General features: G+C 39.0%; 1 protein-coding gene across 8 annotated transcripts in view; it reads right to left on the bottom strand.

Annotated features, from left to right (window-relative positions):
- The window catches only part of CELF1 (CUGBP Elav-like family member 1), a 75,091-nt gene that overhangs the window by 43,935 nt on the left and 8,183 nt on the right, over positions 1-22,973 (bottom strand). The window contains exon 1 of one of the 8 annotated variants that reach the window (XM_053899715.1): positions 13,962-13,985. The exons of 6 other annotated variants lie outside the window; for them this stretch is intronic. The gene's annotated coding sequence lies outside the window, so the exon portion shown is untranslated. Of the gene's footprint in view, positions 1-13,952; positions 13,986-22,973 lie in introns of those variants that run through there. One more of the 8 variants, XM_053899714.1, reaches the window with a different exon arrangement.

Here is a 22,973-nt window from a genome sequence, read left to right as displayed (position 1 = left end):
TTTCGGCTCAGGCCATGATCTCACAGTTCTTGAGTTCAAGCCCCACATCAGACTCTGCGCTGACAGCATGGAGCCTGCTTTGGATTCTCTGTCTCCCTCTCTCTCTGCCCCTCCCTCATGTGCTCGCTCTCTCTCAAAAATAAACATTTAAAAAGAAAATAAGAAGAGGAAAAAGAAAACTGTCTTTTTTCCCCATTAAATTGTGGTATTTGGGTAAAAACAATATTGTGAGCAGTTCCTCCCTTTTTATAGAATGTTTATTAAGTATTTATTCCCCCTTCATTTTTCTATTTCCTCAATTAAAATTTTTACCTATTTATTCACGTTTACATAAAACCACATTCTGGTTCATTCCCTACCAGGGTTTTTTCTATGCATACATACTCCAATACATACAATTATTGTCAAATTACAGATCAGACTGTATATACTATTGTTTAATGTACTTTTTTCACTTAACAATTACAAACATTTTCTTGTGAACAATCCATATTTAAGAATCAAGAGTCAGAATTGGCCTGAAGACGGACTTTTGCCAATACCATCCTTACCTTTATTTCACAACCAATAAATATAAAACCTGTTTCATAAGGCCAACATAATTATTAAATCTTCTGAAATTGCTACAAAAAATAAGTAGCACATTAAGGTTAACTGGGGGTGGGTGAGTCTGGTTCTTTGTTCTTCCTTTCCTTAATCTGCCCTCTCATCTCCTGTTTAGTAATCTTTCCATATGACTATATACATATCAAAACAAGGCATCGCATTTTGGAGGTGGTCAAATGAGACACATAGGGAATGCAAAATACATTTTTAAAAATCTCTGTTTCTACGTGGTCTCAAAATGCCTACACACTCAAAGTAATTCTCAAATTCCCATTAAGAATTCCCCTTCTCTGTGTTGATAGCTCGGAGCCTGGAGCCTGCTCCGGATTCCATGTCTCCCCCTCTCTCTGTCCCTCCCATGCTCATGCTCTCTCTCTGTCTCTCAATAATAAACGTTAAAAAAAAAAAATAAAAAATAATTTAAAAAAAAAAAAAAAAAAAGAATTCCCCTTCTCTTCCCCATACAGCTCTCCACTGGGGGCTGGAGTGGGGTGTAGGAATCTCATTCTGTCTTTTCCTCCTCCTGTTTCCCTGGCAGCACTGTCAGTCCTGGGCAACAAATTGCTGGATGTAGCAGTAGCAATTTACATATGGTAGCCAAGCTAACATGCAGCTTTCTTTGGGCAGAACTGCTAACTCTTCTATGTATCTTTCTAGTTTGAACCCAACGTTCCAGGCATATCAATGTTAAATATTTGCCTACTGGCCTCTATCTTCAGACACACAGAACCATGTACACACAAGTCAGAGGAAGCAAAAATTCCCCATTGTGCGGAGAAGTAGGGGCTCTACGGACAAAGACGGGGCCAAGCTATAATCCAGCAGCTAATCCAAATCCAAGGGTTCAGTCATTCCACTTTCCCATAATATTCATGTATCACTTGCTCAAATTTGGCATGTTCTAAGACCACCAGTTCCGCCTTAGTTTCCCTGCCCTGCCATAAGGCCAAATCTGTCTCATCTAGTGAGTCACTACTGCTCCTCTCTCCAAATGCATTTTGATTTCAGCCCACTTGTGCAGCTCATCAGGGCTGCACCATATGTTAGTACCATGTAGGCAGAATGTGACTAATTTTTTTCTAAAACACTGTCAGAGTTACTTTTAAAATTACCTTATAATCTTGATGTCTCTTAAGACTCATTTCTATAATACATAACCTTCTGGAAATGACTATACACTTATTTTTCTGGGTGTTCAAAGGAGATTCTTCAGCATTTTCACTCCCATTTTTCAGACAAGGTAACTAAAGTGAAAAGAACGGATTAAGTGACCCACGTTCCACCACCAGCCAGTAAGGCTTGTACTTTCTAGTCATAGCACTCCACTTGTAAAATAAAGACAGTTATTAAAATGTGTTTTTTGGAGGGGTGGGGGATTCAAAATATTACTTTCTTTAATTGTCTGAGGTGATTATTAAACCTTAGCTATAACAACTACTTGCAACTAATTCTGATGACTAAATGGTTTCATGATCCATCTGAGTGGGTTTTTTTTTTTATAAAGGTTTATTTATTTATTTTTGAGAGAGAGAGCGCACACACGTCCGCAGGGGAGGGGCAGAGAGAGGGAGAGACAAAGAATCACAAGCAGGCTCTGCACCAACTCACCATGAGATCATGACCTGAGCAGAAACCAAAAGTCAGACATCCAACCAACTGAGCCACCCAGGAGCCCCTCGAGTTGTGTTATGAGAGGACTGAATGAGCCACAGGACCATAAATGTTTTTCTAATTGGTAGAAATTAGAAAATAGTAGAAATTGCCTACTCTGGGCAATCTGCCTCTTCAACAATAATGGCTGCTGGGTTTGATAATTAAGCTTATCTTGAGGTTTCTTAAATTTTCCATTTCAGGTCACGTTATGTTCATTCAAGTAACTCTTTGGGGCGGTAGTTTAAGATCTTTTTTAAAGTTTATTTATTTATTTTTGAGAAAGACAGCGTGTGCATGGGGCAGAGAGAGGGGGAAAACAGAGAATCCCAAGCAGGCTCAGCACTGTGAGCGCAAAGCCCTACGCGAGGCTCGAACTCAAACCGTGAGATCATGACCTGAACCAAAATCAAGAGCTGGACACTTAACCAACTGAGCCACCTAGGCGCCCTAACATTAAGATCTTTCCGTCCACCAGTAACATTCTTCAGTGGATAATATCACTTGTAAAACATAAAATAGGTTCTCAAGAGTATCTTCCCAATATTGAAAACTGCATATGCCCTTTGAATCCAGCAATTCCAGTTCTAGAAATATAGCCTTCAAATATACTTTTACCTGGTGTACACCAAGTATGCAAAGGGGCATTAATGAGAATACTGTTTATAACACCAAAAACTGGAAGTATACAGGCCCATCAGTTGGGTGCTACTTAAATAAATTATAGTACAGCAATGTGACAGAACACTACAACTATTAAAGAAACTAAGGCAGTTCCAATATACTACACTAAGAACTTATCAAGAAAATATATTACACAAGGTTTATATATGAACAACATGGCTCTGAAAGGATAAAGAAGAAACTGTTAACAAGGCTGCAGAGGTGAATACTGGCTGAATTGTTCAAAAATGGATATGTTACCTATCTAAAGGAAAAATTTTCTTAATGTTTATTTATTGAGAGAGTGCTCACAATGCGCGTGCGTGCACACGCGCGCGCGCACACACACACACACACACACACACACACACACACACACACACGGGAGGGGCAAAGACAGAGGGAAACAGAATCTTAAGCAGGCCCTGTGCTGTCAGCCTAGAGCCCAACACAGGGCTCGATCCCATGAACCAAACCATGAGATCTCGACCTGAGCTGAAATCAAGAGTCGGATTCTCAAACAAGAGCCCCCCAGGCGCCTATACAGAAAAAAAATTTTAATTTTTTTAAACGTTTGTTTTTTTTTGGGGGGGGGGGTGGAGTGGAGGGCAGAGAGAGATAAGGAGACACCAAATCTGAAGCAGGCTCCAGGCTCTGAGCTGTCAGCACAGAGCCTGATGCGGGGCTCGAACTCACGAACTGTGAGATCATGACCTGAGCTAAAGTTGGGCACTTAACCACCCAGGCACCCCCAGAAAAAAAAATTTTAAGAAAACTCTTGAAACTATGAGAGACAAAGTGAAGAAAAATCCCAACTCATGATCTATTCCAAAACGAGCAGTTTGTTTTGCATTTGTTCCTGCTTTGCCTGAAACTTTTGTGTGGAAACAGCCATTGTCCAGGTGAAGCAGCACAGCTACCACATGTGAGTTGAGTAATTACCATTACACCATCTGAAATAATCCCAGCAACTCAACTGATGTTCATGTAGCTTGGACTGCAAATCTTATGGCTGGCCTATTTACAAAGTTTGGAGCTATTTTCAATCACTCAGCTGTATATCTATGTGTACATTTTCTTCAATCAACCTTTCCTGCCAGGCAGAGTGCAACATTAGCTGGCTTCCAGTAAGGAAGGCAAGGGACAGGGTGAGATAATATGTCAAAACAAGTTCTATAAATACAGCTTTTGGCCTAGTATCTCAAAAAGGAATCAAAACAGCTTCAAGCTTAAATAGAAAAATCCTATAGTCCTGCAGTATCTTACTTGAAGGCTCTAGAGAACAGAAGAGGCCAGGGATCTGGAATCTTGTTTCTCACACCGTATCTTGTCTCTCTCCCTAATCTCTGAGGGAAGTTATGATCGAATTGCAGGTATCATTCCAAAGTCAGCCTCTCCCCTTATCTTACCCCCACACTACCCAACACATCAGTATCATTTCACTGAGCTCGCTCCACTTCTTAGGCAGACATGCCCGATACACAGGACATACAACAGCACCTAGCATCTAACTTCTACCATCTCCAAAACCCTTGACCAAGCAGCCAAGAACCCTGCCTGTACCATCTGCCCCAACCTCACCCCAAACACATGGGCACTGAAGCAGGATGCTGCCATATGGTCTTGTCTCAGGAAGTTTATCTTGTTTTGTTGAATAGCAGGAAACTTTATTCAATCTTTCTGTTCTTAATATCATAATCCTACAAAACCAGAAACAACTTTTCTGCGGAGATGCTTCCTGAGATAGGTTATATGCCAAAAAGTACAAAACTTACACCTTTGCTTCAGCCAATCAGGGAGTATGTTTGGCATAGCTAGATTCATCCCAAAGAATACACAGTCCTAGGGTAAATTCTAAATACGTTCTTAATATTGTCACTTTTGTAAAAAGTGACTTCAATTATCATGTTTTCATCACTCTTGAACTGTGTTCTAAAGTGTTTCTCACATTTAAATACCCATTCATATGATCTCCTTCGCCTCCTTCAAATCACTACTTAAACAAAAAAAACCCACCACACCACTCTTTCATAAAATTAAACTTTGTAAACTTGTTTACAAAAACAAGCTCTCTTTAAAATGGGAGCTCTATCAATCAAAAATGCATGTAGGAAACATCCACTATATACCCAGAACTAGAGAGGTAACAAAAAAAGCCTAATCCCTATCCTTAATGAGTTTATAATCTTGTTCAGAAGACATGACTTACACACAAAAAAAGAACAAGATACAAAAAGCATAGAACAGCATACATCCAAGGGAAAGCATATATGGCAAGGGAAAACATCTGGCATCAATTTGAGAGATACTAAAACATCTATCTCAGGACAGCTGATTCCTAATTTCCCTGTCTAAATCAAATTTATGTGCTATTTAATCACACTGTCTAGGATAGAGTAACATTTTTGCTACCTTCCACTAAAATTACCCAGCCTACCAATAATTCTCACATCATCATTCCTTTTGAACAAACCTCCCTATTTTCCTATTACACTCACAAATCAGTTAATGGATGAGGCAAAACTTGCCAGGCCCCCACCTCCCACTTCCCCATCCTCACCATGAGGAGGCATCTCCTGATGATGTTTAGTACAGGGAACAAGACTTAAAGAAACTAAAGTTAATTCTGCTTCTGATATCTTCAGTAAACAGGCACTAGCAGAGATAAACTAGTAATTCTGGGGATACTCCATGAACCTGCTATTTGCCTTACAGCTCTTTATCATCAATAAGTGAATTATTGACAGTGAGCTGCAAAATCAAAGCCATAATCATGTTCATAAGGAAATTCGAAAATTAAACTGAGTTAGACTGATTCATAATCCAATAATCCCATATAATATTCTATATGTTAACAAAATTAATAGACAAGTATTTACTGTAAACCTTGTAACGTGTCCTACACTCAGATACTGTAGTCACCCCACCACTTTCTAATCCCAGTTTTGCTGCTTGCTAGCCAGTTAACTTGGGACAAATTGTTTAACTTCTTTACACCTGTTTCCTCACCTGGGAAATGGCTATAGTAACAGTATCTATCTTACAGGGTGCTCGTTAGAATTAGAGAATTTATATACATAAAGCATTCAGAACAATCCCTGGCACACACAGAGTGCTCAATAAACGTCTGCTATCATTATTATTCCAGGCACTAGGGTTGGTGCCTATGGTGAGAAAGGAGAAGTCCCCAAAAGTTTTACTCTTTGACAAGATGATTTTATCTCTTCAAATTGGGAGTGCCTAAGATTCTACAGAAATAGGTCTTATTAAAAGGGGTGGGGGGATAGATAAGAAGGCAATGACTGGCTGACTGATCTTCAACTTCCAACTGGGCCTGTGAGCATCCAGTATAAGTGTAACCTCCATTAGGAAATACTGAACCACTTGTTCTAAGAGCATTTATTTATTTATTTGTAAACACTTATTTATTACCCCCATCATACCAAAAAACATTTTGTGGAAACTTTCAAAATGCATACAATGAAAAAAATAAATAAAATGAGATCAGGGAAATTATATGTATATATATATATATATATATATATATATATATATATATATATATATATATATATATATATTTTAAATACCAAAAACAAAGGGAAAGCTGGAATCATGATGTGCTAGCCCGTGTCCTTTACTGAGGTTGGGCTGTAAAATCAAAGAGCTGCCACTGATTTTAATCTCCAATGACAGCCCCTACAGAGGGTGTATAGTGATTCATACTATAAATGAGAAAACATTAGTAGGATGGTAAAATGAGATGGGCACTAAGAGTTGCCAAGAAGGGGAGGGTGAATCCAATTTAAAGCCACTCAACAGAATTTCAGAAACTCATTAAGTATGCAGGACCCACAAAAGACAGCTCCAGGTCCCAAACTCTAAACAAACACATATACCCAAAGCCAACAATGGACAAATCACTGAAGTGATTCCTCAGTGATTCAAAGCCAGAATACATCAGCAAATGGTCACACATATTCTGCAACCATACCACAGAGCCACAGGAAGAAGTTGCCTCAGTGAACTGTGTTTCTCCAGCATTTAAAGTCCTTTTCTCTCTTCATTGTCCACAGTAACAAGTATATGCAGAGAACAGTCTCATCCTTACTCAGCTGACAAGTTCTATTCCCAACTCTGCATGCTTATGACTCATGGGGGGAGGGGGGAAGGGAGTAAAAGCAAAATGTAAAACAAAGAAACAAAACTTGAATTTAGACTTAAACTGATCAAGAGTGAGGAATTCACTTCTGCCTAATTAGAATATCTCAAACAAACCAAGAAAACAATCCTTTAAAAATAGCATAACAAACCCAATACTCTTTGGAAATAGCCTGAAATCTGTCTACATGTCACATCCTCTACTCTTCCTTAAATAGACATGACACCAAAAAACATTACAAGCCCTCTGTAAAGCCAAACTTTACAAAGCACTCTGAATCAGTGCAACATAGCATAGGACGCTGTAAAGCCCAAAACAACAGGGCATTTCCCACAGCTCCTTTCCCAGCAAAGGGCCAAGAGACTGAGCTCTTACTACACCCTCTTTCAAAAAGATGTGTACAAAATCATTTCTTAAGGAGGTGGTCGTGTCTCAGTCTTTTCTACTCAAATTTTGTATCAGGAAATTTGCATGCCAGACAAGGAATTCATTTCCACCTCTAAGAACTGATCTTTGAAACTGGTAAAAAAACAAAGGGGGAAAAACACTATTACTTTAAAAAGATAAGTTTCTAAAAGAACCCAAAGACCATTTCTGACACTGTATTTACCAGTTTGGCCTTCCTCTCAGAAAACAAATTTTCTTCAATAATACAAATCTTGTCTCCTTGCCCCATCCCCAAGACTCTGAAACATTCTCTACCATTTATAAATGACAAAACAGAAAAGACAAACGGATCACCTCTTTCACTTGAAAACCTCAGTCCTCCACAGTAATGTACACAGACAGACAGACGGACGCACGTAAGAACACAAACTGCGAGCCCTGCTCAGGCCTGAGCCAATATGGGCACACAGGGCAGCCACGCCGCCTAGCTAGTGGGCTGCTCCTGCTGCTGCTGTACAAATATAGAAAGCTGAAAGTGGAACAGCAGCTTCAGCAGAATAGATTCTGCTCCGTGCTCAGAGAGGGAGGAGCAGGGACCTGCACAGCTTTACCCATACATGGTTGCTGAAAGGGGGCCATCAGTGAAAACCCAATTATCTCACACACATGCATTCTGTTCACATGCTCCAGACAAAAACCAGAAACACACAGGCTGGTGCTTGAAGAAAGGTTTGAGAGATTCTATTTCAGTCAAGGAACTTCCCAATAATCTCAGTCACTTACACCAAGAATCCCCCAGCCATGGGAAATAGAAAAGACAGTGTGAAAACTTTACTAGGTCAGAGTCTTACCAGATCAGCAGTAGCTGTGAGGCTTAATTTATCATTTAAATTATGGAATTTAACACAGTAAAAAAGGTTATTTCCATTTGTGTGAATGATCCCGACCTTCACTGCTCCTGTGCTATTTCCAGAATCAAGATCTCATTCCAGCTCTCAGGTTATGTTTTGGGGTCCCTCCTTTTTTTGGGGGGCAGGGGGTGTTACAAGTTAAAATAAATTCTGATGGTGATTTTAAAAATATAATTTCCCAGGATGCTGGCTTATGTAATCAGAAGCCATATTTTATATTCCAAAAATTACTCTGCTTGGAACAATTCATTCAGATTCATTCAATGTGAAGTGTATGAAAAGCTCAATTTCTGGCCAGAGTGAACTCTCACAGGATAAAAAACGCATGGTTGACTGGTTGAAATGATCCCATACGTTAACTCCTAATCAATCAACCAAGTATTTACCATGCACTGTCTAGATTCAGTATTACAGGGGATGCAGCACAAACATAAACTGTACTATCAACGACTCCAATACTTAAACTCTAGTTCTTAGGTAAGATTAATACATGAGATAATAAAGGTTGATAGCATCTGACTAGTGCTAAACTGTGGAGTAGCAACTATAAACACTATACAAATTAAGAGAAAGACTGAAGACACACCTAGATCTTCTCCCACAGGTCCCACCTACTAGCACTCAAAGGGCATTATCTTTAAATGTAAGTCTACAATATTTGAACTAGATGATTTCTAAGGTCCCTCCATTTCTGAAATTCTTTAAGTCTGTAATTTAAAAATATAAAGTTAAGGGGCGCCTGGCTGGCTCCGTTGGTTAAGGCTCCAGCTCTCGATTTCAGCTCAAGTCATGATCTCATGGTTTGTGGGATTGAGCCCTGGGTTGGGTTCTGTGCTGACAGCACAGAGCTTGCTTGGGATTCTCCCCCTCTCTGCCGCTCTCCTGCGCACACATGCGCATGTGGGTTCTCTCTCTCCCAAAATAAGTAAACTTTAAAAAAAGTAAAAAGAAATGTATAGTTTTTTGCCAACTTCAGAGAAAATATATTCTAAAAAAAAAGAAAAATAAATTCAGACCATAACTCAGCATCCACTCTAACATCTCTCACATCACACTTTCAGGAACATATCTCAGAAATCTCTGCCTAGCCTTTTGAGGAAATTTTACACCACCATTAAAAGGATGGGAAAAAAGAGGTGCCTGGGTGGCTCAGTCAGTTAAGCATCTAACTTCAGCTGAGGTCATCATCTCATGATTCGTGGGTTCAAGCCCCGTGTCAGGCTCTTTGCTGACAGCTCAGAGCCTGGAGACTGCTTCAGATTCTGTGTCTCCCTCTCTCTCTGCTCCTCCCCCCACTTGCACTCTGTCTCTTTCTCTCCCTCAAAAATAAACATTTAAAAAATTTTTTTAAATAAACAAAAGGGGGGAAAAAACACAAAACACCTGCCACAGGAAAACAGTATGGTGGAGACTAGAAATGTTGGTGCTGACACATTCTGAGATTTTTTATTACAAAACACTACCAGTCATCCAACCATGAAGGAGAATTCCAGAGAACAGAGCCCTGACCAGTTCCTTCCCATCACTGAATTGTCTGGTATGTATGTGCGCATTAGCCTAAGCTTATGGGGCATAAATAAACAAATACACTAGGTAGCTTCCCCCACCCTCCAGCAACACACTGTCCTTGAAACTAAAGAAACTCTTCAAATTCTTAAGACATAATAACATATCCACCATAATTACTTGCTCCAATATATTTTATTAGGAAATTAACGTTTTGGAATTTTGAATTCTCTTTGCCCATTGTATGTAATACAGTAATGATGAGCAAAGAATGCTAAATGACAGCAAACTTGATCTTGCAAACTTGATCTCTCAATCCCACTACCTAGATCTCCTAGTGCAAGGCAGAGCCTTGTCCACACCGTCTAATATACTGACAAAGAAAACACAGGATTCCAGCAGTAGAGGCACCTTCATGTCCGACAAAACACAGATATGCAAATGTTCAACATTTTATTAAAAACCTGTTAATTGTATATAGTGGCTTATATATTTAGTTTTTCTGAGCAGCTTGTTATAGCAACTTTGATTTTCCAAAGAGTAACTGGTTATGGATTAATATGCTATTTTTTGGGTAAGATCACAGCTTTAATGATCTATTACAGACTTTACCAAGGTTCCTCTTGTGAAGGCAACTAAGTAAAAATAAAGAACACAATTCAAAGGACCACAACTATATATACCAAGCAGTGATTAAAAGTACCACCTCAAAATCAAAATGGCTATAAACAGCTACAGTATGGCCTTGGGCTGGTCATTTCTTTCTCATTTCCCATTTCCTCAAAAATGGGACTGGACCAGAACAGGAGTCCCTATCTACGGTCCACAGACCTACAGAATTCCATAAACTCCCTTATATTATGTGTAAATTTTACACATATATGCAAAATGCATTCATACACAGCTGACCCTTGAACATGGGTGTGACCATGCACGGGTCCACTTACTTGCAACTTTTTTTGATAAATACAGTACGGTACTTTAAATGTACTTTCTCTTCCTTATGATGTTCTTAACATTTTCTTTAGTTTATTAAGAATTCAGTGTATGATACATGTAACATACAAAATGTATTGACTGTTTTATCAGTAAAGCTTCCTGGTCAACAGTAGGCTATTAGTAAAGTTTGGGGGGCATCAAAAGTTATAAGTGGATTTTCTACTAATCTCCACACTGTTCAACTATACTTATTTATTTCTATTTATAGGAAAATAGGTCCATAACTTTTACCAGATTTACAAAGGGGGGTCCATGATCCAAAATAGATTTAGATTAAGACTAAACAATATACAGTTTGTTCTCCATTCTAACATCCTTTTATCTCCTCTTGTACTTCCTGGTCCAAAAAGGGAGTCCTCATGACTAAACCCAGTCAAGAATAAACAAGTTATCATGGCCAAGAAATTACTCAAAATAACATATTCCAGGGCGCCTGGGTGGCTCAGTCGGCTAAGTGACCCTTGATATTCGGCTCAGGTCATGATTTCACAGTTCATGGAATTGAGACCCATGCTGGGATCTGCACCAACAGGGGAGATACTTCTTGGGATTCTCTCTCCCTCTCTGCCCTCCCCATCTGACCCCCGTGCTCTCTCTCAAAATAAATAAACTTAAAAAAAAAAAAAAAAAAAAAAAAGGTCTAGAGGTGCCTGGGTGGCTCAGTCAGTTAAGCATCGAACTCTTGATTTTGGCTCAGATCATGACTCACGGTTCCTGAGTTCAAGCCCTGCACGGGGCTCTGCACTGACAGTGCGAAGTCTGCTTGAGATTCTCTCTCTACCCCTCTCCGTTGCTCATGCTCTCTCAAAATAAATAAATTAAAAAAAAAAGTCTAAGATAAAATGTATTCCAATTAAAACTGAACCTGAATTGTTTTTAGATGATAGGCTAACATTACAATGCTTAAAAGAAAAAAAAAAAAAAAAAGTTTCCAAGCAAATTTTAGCACTATAGCTCATCTCAGGAGGCTTACGTGAAAACAGAACTCTTTAGGTGTGTTAGGGATATCCCATATAGTTCCTCTCTTACCAGGTGCACTTTTTTTAAAAAAGTAAAGCTTCCAGTTTCCCACTTCTTATTTTTTTTAATGTTTATTATTTTTGAGAGACAGAGAAAAAGTGAGCACATGCAGGGGAGGGGCAGAGAGCAAAAGGGAGACAGAGGATCAGAAGCAGGCTCCACACTGACAGCAGAGAGCCCCATGCAGGGCTCAAACCCACAAACTCTGAAATCATAACCTAAGCCAAAGACAGAGGCTTAGTCGACTGAGCCACCCAGCACTCCCCAATTTCCTACTTCTAATTCTATCCCTATAGCAAAGAAATAGGAGGTAGGTAGAGAGAAAAAACTACAACATGGAAGACTGAAGTGAAGAATAGTCAAAGAAGCAAGAGGCAATATATGAGAATGGCCACTGCCTAATACTATATACCTATACTGTAAAAAGTATATCAGACAAAAAAAAAACTAGCCTCTAAGACAATAAAAGTATGTGTTTGTTACTGAACAATTTAAGCCTAAAATTTTTAGGTTCTCATGGCAACCTAAGTGATCACACTGCACATACTGTATATAAAGCACATATTTAGAGAGTTAACTAGTAAACTCAAAATGTGACATATGTGCAATGTGGGCGACAACATTATTCTGGGAACTTTAACTTTAAAATCTTCCAACTTTTATTCTGCAGCCCCAAAGATGATATAATAGAGTCAACTATGCAGAAGGCACAAGCTCAAGGAAGAGGTACAAAGAACATAAATAGAAGCAAAGAGATAAAAGACAAGAAAATTCAGGCTATCAGAAAAAGTTTCTGAACATGACTCTCCCCTACTGTGAATCAACCTGTAAAGGGAGGCTTAAAAAACAAGACTGCTAGTGAGGACATATATCAAGATAGCATTTGGGACACTCTTTCATGTGGGCCCAGACAAAAGAGGACATGGTCACAGACCAGACAGACCGCTTGGTAAATGTGGCACTGACTGAAAGGTCCCCTGGAGAGACTGGGGTTTTCTTTCTCTCTCTTTTCTAGGAGCTCATGGAGTATGGCTGTTTAGAATTAAGAAGTAATTATCAGAGCCAAAATGATGGCTGTGGGGCATGGGAACTGGGGGAGAGGGACCAGACTTTAAGAAGAGGGTAGGGGGGAAACGACAATCTTTTGTGTCACATCATGTCTCATTTTGGTTCCCTAGAACCAAATAAAGCTGTAACATCCAGTTTTCTCATCTATTAAATGACCTGTGAGGGTTACCTCCATCTATCTGCCAACAGAAACTTCATTATGACCCACGCATTTGTTTTGAAAGACTTGAAGATGTCGTGAATGACTTGAAAGTCATGAATGCTACTTTAAAACCACATTTCCATGCCACTTGTTAAGTCTAAAATTACTCCCACTTTTCGATCAGAAAACCGGTAAGCAGTTTAGGAAAGGTACACCAAAAAATATATCAGGGCAGTTATTTTTCTAACTCTCTCAAAGCTAAGAACTTCTAGAACAAGATACTGAATTTACATTACTGGTTCAATGATTAAAAATTACATTACTACATGAAAAGGAATGGCTACAAAAATAAGTTATTTCATTACTGTCATGAGACTAGGCCTCGAGAAGCAAGAAAAATGCAGGAAAATGGCACAGCATTTGGAGTGTAGACTGGCAGTCCAACCATGTCCTACCACGTAATAGCTCGATGCCTCAAATAAGTTACCCTCCTCACTGAGGTTCCTAACACCTCAAGTTGCCTTGTCTACCAAATGTAAGGATGCACCATTTCTCTCTTTTTCCACCCCACTCCTGTATCTGTCTGTCTCTCCTCCCTTCCCCCATCAATGTGAGGTCTAACAGCTTCTTTCATTACACTATAATTTGGCATATTTTCTAGTCAAAAACTTTGCACAATGACTTTTACACAAAAATTCACTGGTCAAATTGAGAGCCAGAACAACTAAGTAATAAATGTTTTACAGTGAAAAGGAAAAGGGCATTGGGGATAAAACTAGGATTAGAGATTTCTTTCAGAGTCAGGCCACACCTGCTAATGACTAAAATATTTGATTACCTTAATTACCTTGGCTGCACAACAAGAAGTGCTGGTGGTCATGAAACTCCAGAATATTAAAAACTCAGCCACATTTTCATTATAGCATTCTCTACTGTGTTGAAGTCAAGACAGCAAAAGACTGCCAACAGCATTTTCACTTTAATTTTCTGGTAAGACAAAAAGGAAAATTAATCTTGGAGCCAAATTCTCCATTTTTAGGTATGGTAAATTCTTCGAGGAAAAAATATCTGTGTTATGAAAAACTGAAAACATTTCTGTATATCTTAGAAAATATGCATATGTGCTTTTCTTAAAAGGTATAAAAAAATCTCAAGCTAATAATCTTTTTTGGGAGGGATGTGCAAAAGGGGACAGGGACAGGACCCATGGGCAGGAAGAGCTAATAATCTTTTTTTTTTCTTTTTTTTTTTTTTTTTAAGTAAGCTCTGCACCCAACATGGTGCTTGAACTCGTGACCCCGAGATCAAGAGTCACATGCTCTACCAAATGAGCCAGCCAGGCACCCCTCAAGCTAATAATCTTAACTGTTTACCTACTACTACCTTTTAAGCAATTGTGAAAGAAGAAAGATAAAATAAAAGCTGAAGCGCTTTCTGACAGAGGCATTTGATGACTGGCATACTAAGCAACAGGGCATCCAAAAAACAAACCAAGTAAGTCATTTTTTGGTATATATAATTAGTAATTGCCTAAATAGGGGCACCTGGGTGGACTTTCGATATTGGGTCAGATTATTTTACATAAATGAACCTACTCTATACAAAAATACTCATAAATGCACCACAAAAAATATTAAACATCTTGCCTATGTGGGTTTGATTTTGTTTTTAAAACTTTGAGGCCTCTTTGATACTCCAGCTTATAATCAATTTCATCTTATTAATAAGCACATTATAAAGTAAACTGAATATAACATTTATCATCTTTTCCCTCCCACCATTAAAGGACCAGATTGTTCCAAATATGGCATTACCTTTTCAAAGTTCTAGGGTTTAGGTAAGACATAATTCTTTTAAAGAATTCTCTCTCTTGTCATGACTGACAAGCATGACTTAAATGGAGATAAAGAGGCTAATGAAAAACATGTGAGTCTGATGGTCAACTGCTATTTTATTAGAGGAGAAAAACAAAGCATACCGCTTTAAAATGGGAAATCCACATACACAATCTCTTTGAACTCAGGCAGTGGAGCTCCTGCTAACTAGATAGATAACCCCCACCTGAGGGAAGAGGCAGAGGCCACCTGCCCAAGATGCTGCAGAAGGGACTCCTTTGCTAGGTAGAAAGTTTCTCCGCATAACCTCTAAGGTCCTTCCCTAACTTCAGAAACTTGCAACTTCATTTATAAAAAACAGAGGCATGGTAAATGCAAGGTATGAGAGGAGACAGAACAGTATGCTGAAAAATTAGAAAGCCTGGGCTGGAATCCTGTTTCCGCTTCTATGTGAACCAAAGTAAAGCACTTCACTTCTCTCATTTGCAAAATGAAAGGATTAGAGAAGAAAAATCTCTGAAGATTCTAACCTTCTGAGCCTATGGCTTCTTCCTATGCCTGCCTCGGCCACCCACCACCTTCCCACTGCTGCACCTTACCATAATTAGGCAGCTTTTTAAAACATCTAATTAATGTAACACAGAAAGTAAAACCTTTAACTTTCTATTTCTGGCTTGTTTCAAATATGCAACAGCATTTTATCAAGGAGTAGTTAATGCCACACAGTTCTTGATATACTGGCTTTTCTCTGAACTCTAGTGACAGCTACACAGTGACAAGTTGTAAGCAAGGAGGCTGTTACCATGGGGACCCACTAGGATTCCTGGGGGTGGATCCAGAGGGCTTTTTTCTTTTTTTTTCTTTTTTGGTCAAAGCATTTTTTGATGTTCTGGATCTGGCAATTCAGAAAGCCTGATTCCATTTTTCTTTAGCAAGCTATCTTCAAGAAATATTACCATATAGTATACAATGCTGAAGAAATATTAGATACTGTTTCAGAGACTCTGTCTTGCAAAAGAAGGAAATATATTCTAGTCTTCATCTTTCCCCTATACATAAAAACAAATACAGGGGCATCTGGGTGGCTCAGTTAAGCACCACACTCTTGGTTTCAGCTAAGGTCATGATCTCACAGTTCAGCAGTTCGAGCCCCACCTCAGGCTCTGCACTAACAGTACAGAGCCTGCTTGGGATTCTGTCTCCCCATCTCTCCCTGCCCCTCCCCTGCTCACGCTCGCTCTCTCTCAAAAATAAAATAAACATTAAAAAAAAATTTAATGTGTCAGACACACAAAATAAAATGGACTATAAAGTCAAACTGGACCAGAACAGAGAAGTGTACATTTAAATTCCAAGTCTGCCTCCAAAATTGCTGTGTGTGGACAAAGGGGATGTAGTTCGGGGAGATGAGCTGCTACTCCCAGCTAAATGTGTTGCCACTCAGTTTCCCCTGAGACCTGTTCTGTTAGAAGATACCTTAAGAAAACAGGTCGTTTACAAACCTGATCTGTGGATCTGGTTTGTTCACAGGAGAAGTTGGAACAGCCAGAATTCAAAAGAAAACATTTTTCTAAATTGCACGCTTCCTGGAACAGAGTGAAGTCTTTGTCTGGATCTTACTGAGGCAAGAGCAAAGTTATACCAGACAAATGAACTTTAATAAATAAAAATAGCACTTGATTTCAGTAAAGAAGTTTGCAGGCTTTTTTTTTTTATTATTATTGCACTTGTAAATGTATCAAGAGGCTATTAAACAGAAATAGAACATGATAAAAACAATAAATATATAATAAACATGGTGTCTTTCCATTATTATTTCCCATAAATCTCAAAGGGGAAATACAGAAGAACAAGCCCAGAGTACAGTTTTGTCACATGAGTTTAATGCCAGCCTAAAGACTTTAAAAAAGACTCAGACCACAGGACATGAGAGGAAGCAAACTCCTGGGTGTTTTATTCGTTTTTACTACTGGTTTACAATCTCCTTGATTTTATTTTTAAATGCATGTCTTGGCCCAGAAAAGCAAGAGAGCACAGGCTGCCAACAGTATCAGATTCTCTTTTTCTAATTCTCTGGAGCTACAGAAAACAGAGCCAGAATCAGGGTTGTCTAGGAGCCTTCTGATTTTGTCCAGGCAATATACAATATGAGGTTTCAAGATCACAGAGGTACACAAAGTCTTTTGTAGTACAAATTTTAGCCAACTTAATGTCTTTTTTAAGTTTATTTATTTTAAGAGCAAGAGAGCATGCATGCGGGAGGGGCAGAGAAAGGGAGGGAAAGAGAATCCCAAGCAGGCTCTGCCCCACCAGCATAGAGCCTGACTCAGGGCTTGATCCCAGAAACTGTGGAATCACGACCTGAGCCAAAATCAAGTCAGACACCCAACTGACAGAGCCACTCAGGCATCCCCAAGTTAATGTCGTTCAATGGAAGGCTGCTTACAATTTTTTTTCCCCATAAAACTCCTTTGAGTACTGATTATCTTCAAAAGACAATGATTTGAAAAAACAAGAAATTCTCAGAATTTCAGTTTTAAAAGATTTTCTTCCTATTCCTCAGCCCTGATCTCAAAACGTAAAATTTAAGTGCCATTCGACCAGACATGCAGCACTCTAAAAATATCAAGTCTCTATTTTGTGCAAGGACCCAATACCACTGAGCACTATGGACAGTAAGACTTCCGATATGCAGAACATTCAGCTCAATATCATATGTGCACTCCATGAAAGTGCAACACTGGTTATGTACATATTCACAACAATCAGGCTAGCCTCCAATAGGAAATAACGTCTTCCAGTTTTTCCTACTCTGCAAATCCATTCCCTCCTGGTTGTATGAAAATCCATGTTTCAAAGCTGGGTCTAGTCTCTTTTTAATTCCTGCTCATTATTATTACGGGGAAATTTTACATTTTTCCAGAAAAAAGGTTTTCAACTTAAATACCAAATGATCACAGGAAGAAAAAAACTGGAAGCATTAAACTATCTTTCTCAGAGCTTCCCTCTCTCCCTCATTAACATTTCTCAAAGAGAAAAACACCACTGTGATGCTCCTATTACAGATCATTCATGAAGTTACTGAGCCCAGACCAGACAGACTCCATCAACTGGGCACACAGCCACTCACCATTACCCTTTGTTTAAAGTCTCAACTGCCATTCAACTCACATTATTGTATTCCACTCAAGTCCATCAACTTTCCTTCAAGAGGAAACAATCAAGAACTAAAACAAATGTGTTACTTAACTAGAAAAGAAGAATGAACTTAATCCATACACCTCACAAAAAATTCTTCTAAAATGATGGCCCACCATTAAGTTTCCTATCTGAAATAACAATATTATTTTGTTATGATCAGTCATATATGCTGCAAAGAATAATCTAAGCAAATAAACGTTACATAAACTAAACAAATAATCATTAAAAACACGTAAAAACAAAACCTCAATCTTAATTTGGCAAAGCACCAGAGAGAAGTACTCTCTACACACCAAAAGTGACAATATAGAGGAATGTCTGTACTACAGAGGAGCCAAGACCTCAAAGGAGCCTAAAGGGGGAGCTACCTGCTGTGTGGGGGAAAGGGGCAATCTTCCAAAAAGCCATGATCCTAGGCCTGACTTCTAAAATACAAAAATATTTAAGAAATATTAAAGCTTGTACTCTTCTCAAAGGTTTCAGTAATTAAGAGAAACCTTCAAACTAGCCTAAGTACAAAACGGAATTAACTGAAAGGATACTGGAGTATTTAAAAGAACTCAAAGGCAGAAAGTATAACAGAGCCACACCTGGAAAAGCTTTATGCATAGGTTTCTATTCTGCATGTGGATGGCCGCCTCTCTCCCCAGAGATGCATTTCTCACCTATACTTCTTTCAGGATGAATCTACTTAATTATCCCTCCCTACAGACTGGCCTTCACAGCTTCCTGATGTATCATGAGCCTAAACTTGACTGTGAATGTGATTTTATATGTTTCAAGTTCTCTGAATTCAGGTGATACGTGTGTTCCCTAAAGACTTAAATCTCAGTTACAATCTCAAATTCTTAGGAGAAACTGATTTGCCCAGCTTGGGTTAGGTGTCCACCTCTGGTCCAATAAGCTGTTACAAGAAGGGGTAGGTCACAGAGTATAATTAGTATAGGGACTGTGTGCCTGACTCCTCAAAAGTTATAGAATACATGGGGCGCCTGGCTGGCTTAGTCCATACAGCATGTAACTCTTGATCTCAGGGTTGTGAGTTTAAGCTCCACCTTGGAGCCTAGAGCTTGCTTAAAGGAAAAAAAAAATTTTTTTTTAAGTTATATAATACACTCAGCCATAAAGCAGTCTTCATGCTCAAAAAAGCTTAAAATCTTGCTGAAATGAGAAAATGCATCTAATGAAACACTAAATTATATCCTATAATACAGTATTGGAATGGATGAACAGTAAAGGCTTCATAAGAAAGGTTAGCTATGTAGTAAATGACAAATAGAAATTGAACCATGAGCAGGAAAGGGCTGACAAACAAAAAAATGCAATGCACATTCCTCTCGTTTTAGCCTTCTAAGAAAGAGAAACCTAAGGAATAGTCCTTTACCACATAAACAGCTTCCAGTGAAACATCGTTGTTGAAAATCTGCTGTAAGGTTTAAAATGGCTATATGATCACAAAACAGTACTGCTTCAATAGGCGGTAATAACCAGCTAGCTGATAATGTCAGTTACACAATGTCAAGTTGCTCATCACCACCACCCTGACTTCCTTTCATTCCCCAGACCCCTAAGACTCTTGCTCAGACAACAGCATTCAGAATCAGGCAGGCAGCCAAAAGGACAACACAGGTGTTTCTCACTAGTACTATCCCACCCAATCTAGTATGGTAAACCGGGCAGTATCACACAAAGTCATGCAGGATAGAAACATTAGCCAAGCCATGTGATGGGGGGGGGGGGGGGGGGGGAGGGAATTAGAGCAGAAAAGAGGCATGTTTTCCACACACAAAAGCTACAAGCACAAAGAAACTGGGAAAAGCCTGCAGTAAATGATCTGTGCAAAACAGAAACCAGCAAAAACTTAACAGATGTCCACATAATATTGGGTTAAAAAAGGGTCTACTCATTGTAGACTCTTAGTTACCCCACATTATCACCAAAATATCACATTCCCAGTCTCTGCAAGAGCTTGCTTCAATCTCACAGGAAACAAAAAAGGTAAAAGAACAATGAGAAAGTGGTGACAGTTTCTAAGTTAATGATTCTTTTGCTGAAGAGTAGCAAGGTTATGTAAATGGAAACTACTGACCTTCCAAAATTAAAAGTATGACACTATAAAATTAAACAGCTTTGAAACCAAAAAATTGCATTTTGTATAATCCCCAAACTAAAGACATTTCCCAACTCGAAAATAAAGTTTCAGTGGAGTTTCAACATAGGGAAAAAAAGTGATATTCAACTCCATTTTGTCAAAGCTGAACATAGCTGTTTAAACACTTGGCAGTCCATGGAGGTCAGAAAGTTAGTTAACAGTTCCTTCTAAAGCCACACTCTGCACCTATGAACATACCCCAAAAGTGGCATATTAAAATTAAGTGAGATCAATCCATCAGACCTCACTGCAGTCTCTAAACTGGAACTCACCATTTTTCTTTATACTTGCTTGCCATTACTTTCTAAGTGGAGAAAAAGAGAAATCAAAATGTTACAATCCAAAAGCGGTTCTGAAAATGAGTCTACTTCCTGCGAAATGGGGAGAAGGTCAGCTGATAGAGGGTCACGTTAGAATTTCACAAAGCTCTAAGAGCTAAAATGCTTTCTAACATCTTAGATGCTTGAAATGCCAATACACAGTACTCTCACACAGTCTCCCCTAACTAGGCTTTCTCATCCCTTCAGGGGAAAAAAAAAAAGTCCAATTTTAAGTACTTTTCATATTTATAAAATTCATGTTCTCTGTATAAAAATCTTAAAAACAATCAGGGGCAGGGGTGCTTGGGTGGCTCAGTCGGTTAAGTGTCTGACTTGGGCTCAGGTCATGATCTTCCGGTTTGTAAGTTCAAGCCCCGCAAGAGGCTCTGTGCTGACAGGTCAGACCCTGGAGCCTGCTTCAGATTCTGTCTCTCTCTCTCTCTCTCTACTCCTCCCCTGCTCATTCTCTGTCTCTCAAAACTAAAAAAATAAAAATAAAATAAACGTTAAAAAAAAAATCGCAGGCACCTGGATGGCTCAGTTGGTGGAGCATGTGACTCTTGATCTTGTGGTTGGGAGTTCAAGCCCCCACATCAGGCACAGATCTTACTTTAAAATTTTTTGTTTTAAACGACAGTAAGTATGAAGGAAAAAAACACACCCATGTCTCAATGCCTAAATTTTGATGTTTATCCCTCTGGCCTATGAGATAAAATTTTTAGAAGAATTAAAGAGTTCCTTAGCAGAAAAAAATATGTTAAGTCAACATGAATTTTAAGACGGATATAAAACATTCTTGAAAAATGTTACAGTTCTGGAATTCGAAGAAATTTAAATAAACAGAGATATGCTCATTACCTCCATAACATAGAGATTAAAAAATAACTATAGAGGGGTGGTGCCTGGGTGGCTCAGTGGGTTAAGCATCCAACTTCAGATCAGGTCATATCTCGTGATTTGTGAGTTTGAGCCCTGCATCAGGCTTTGTGCTGACAGCTCAGAGCTTGAAGCCTGCTTCAGACTCTCTTGTCTCCCTCTCTCTCTGCCCCTCGCTCGCACTCTCTCTCTCTCTCTCTCTCAAAAATAAACATTAAAAAAATAAACAAAAAAACAACTATAGAACAGTTCTGCTGATTAATTCTACAAGGAAACCTCTATTTAAGGACATTTGAACAGCCAATTTCATGACAAGGACAAAGTTACAATTACAAAGAACTCCTCACAGAAAACTGTCTTTAGCAAATTACAAAGCTCAGATAAGGATTCTTGCTACAACACAGTTCACAAAGCAAACAGCTAACCTGATTATAATTAACTCTTTCATCTACATTACAACTCTAAGAATCAGAGCCTGTTCTCTCTCCCTCCATACCTAAAACCAGTTACCTAATTAGAAAGAGACCCAGGTGATCCTATTACAAATCCAGTAATAAACTCATTTGTATTTTTCAGTTTTCTATGAACATAGAAGACTCCTATCAACAGACTCTCATATGAAATACAGACAGTGAAGATGAATCTAGGAAACCACATTACCCAAGTATTCCACAGGGAACAATGAGCTAAAAGGTTCTATGGGTAAGGATGCCCTGTGTAGCAAAACATTTCAGATGCACAAATTGGGACTTAAGGAAACAATCTTATCCCTTAAGTCACTACAGACAAAGGAAAATGTGAAACAAATAAACGCAAAAGGAGAAACAAAATGAACACGAACTTACTTAATGCTTGTTTATGTATGGCACTGCCAGGCATTTTAACTGTGATGATTTGGCTAAACTGGGTTACCAACTCATAAGATAAGTATACGCCCATTTTTACAGATGAAAAAAAGAAGTAACATTATCAACACTTTACCAGGCACTGCTCAATGCCTAGCATTAATAACCTCAATTCTTACATTACCATTCCAAGGTGGTATCAGTCTCCATTTTAAAGACGGGAAAACAGAGGCAACTGGGTGGCTTAGTCGGTTACGCATCTGACTCTTGATTTTGGCTGAGGTCATGATCTCAGTTTGTGGGATAGAGCCCAACGTCAGACTCTGCACTGACAGTGCAGAGCCTGCTTGGGATTCTCTCCCCTCTCTCTCTGCCCCTCTCCCACCACGCACACACATGTACTCCCTCTCAAAATAAACATGTTTTAATGAAAAATAAATTTGGGGGCACCTGGGTGGTTCAGTCGGTCAAGTGTCTGACTTCGGCTCAGGTCATGATCTTGGCGGTCCATGAATTTGAGCCCCACATTGAGCTCTGTGATGATAGCTCAGAGCCTGGAGCCTGCTTTGAATTCTGTGTCTCCCTCCCTCTCTACCCCTGCCCCACTTGCACTCTGTCTCTCTCTCAAAA

The sequence above is a fragment of the Panthera pardus genome, unplaced genomic scaffold (assembly GCF_024362965.1).
Source record: "Panthera pardus isolate Hobbes unplaced genomic scaffold, ASM2436296v1 HiC_scaffold_12, whole genome shotgun sequence".
Taxonomy (NCBI): Eukaryota; Metazoa; Chordata; class Mammalia; order Carnivora; family Felidae; genus Panthera; species Panthera pardus.
This window is presented reverse-complemented; position numbering and strand designations above follow the sequence as displayed.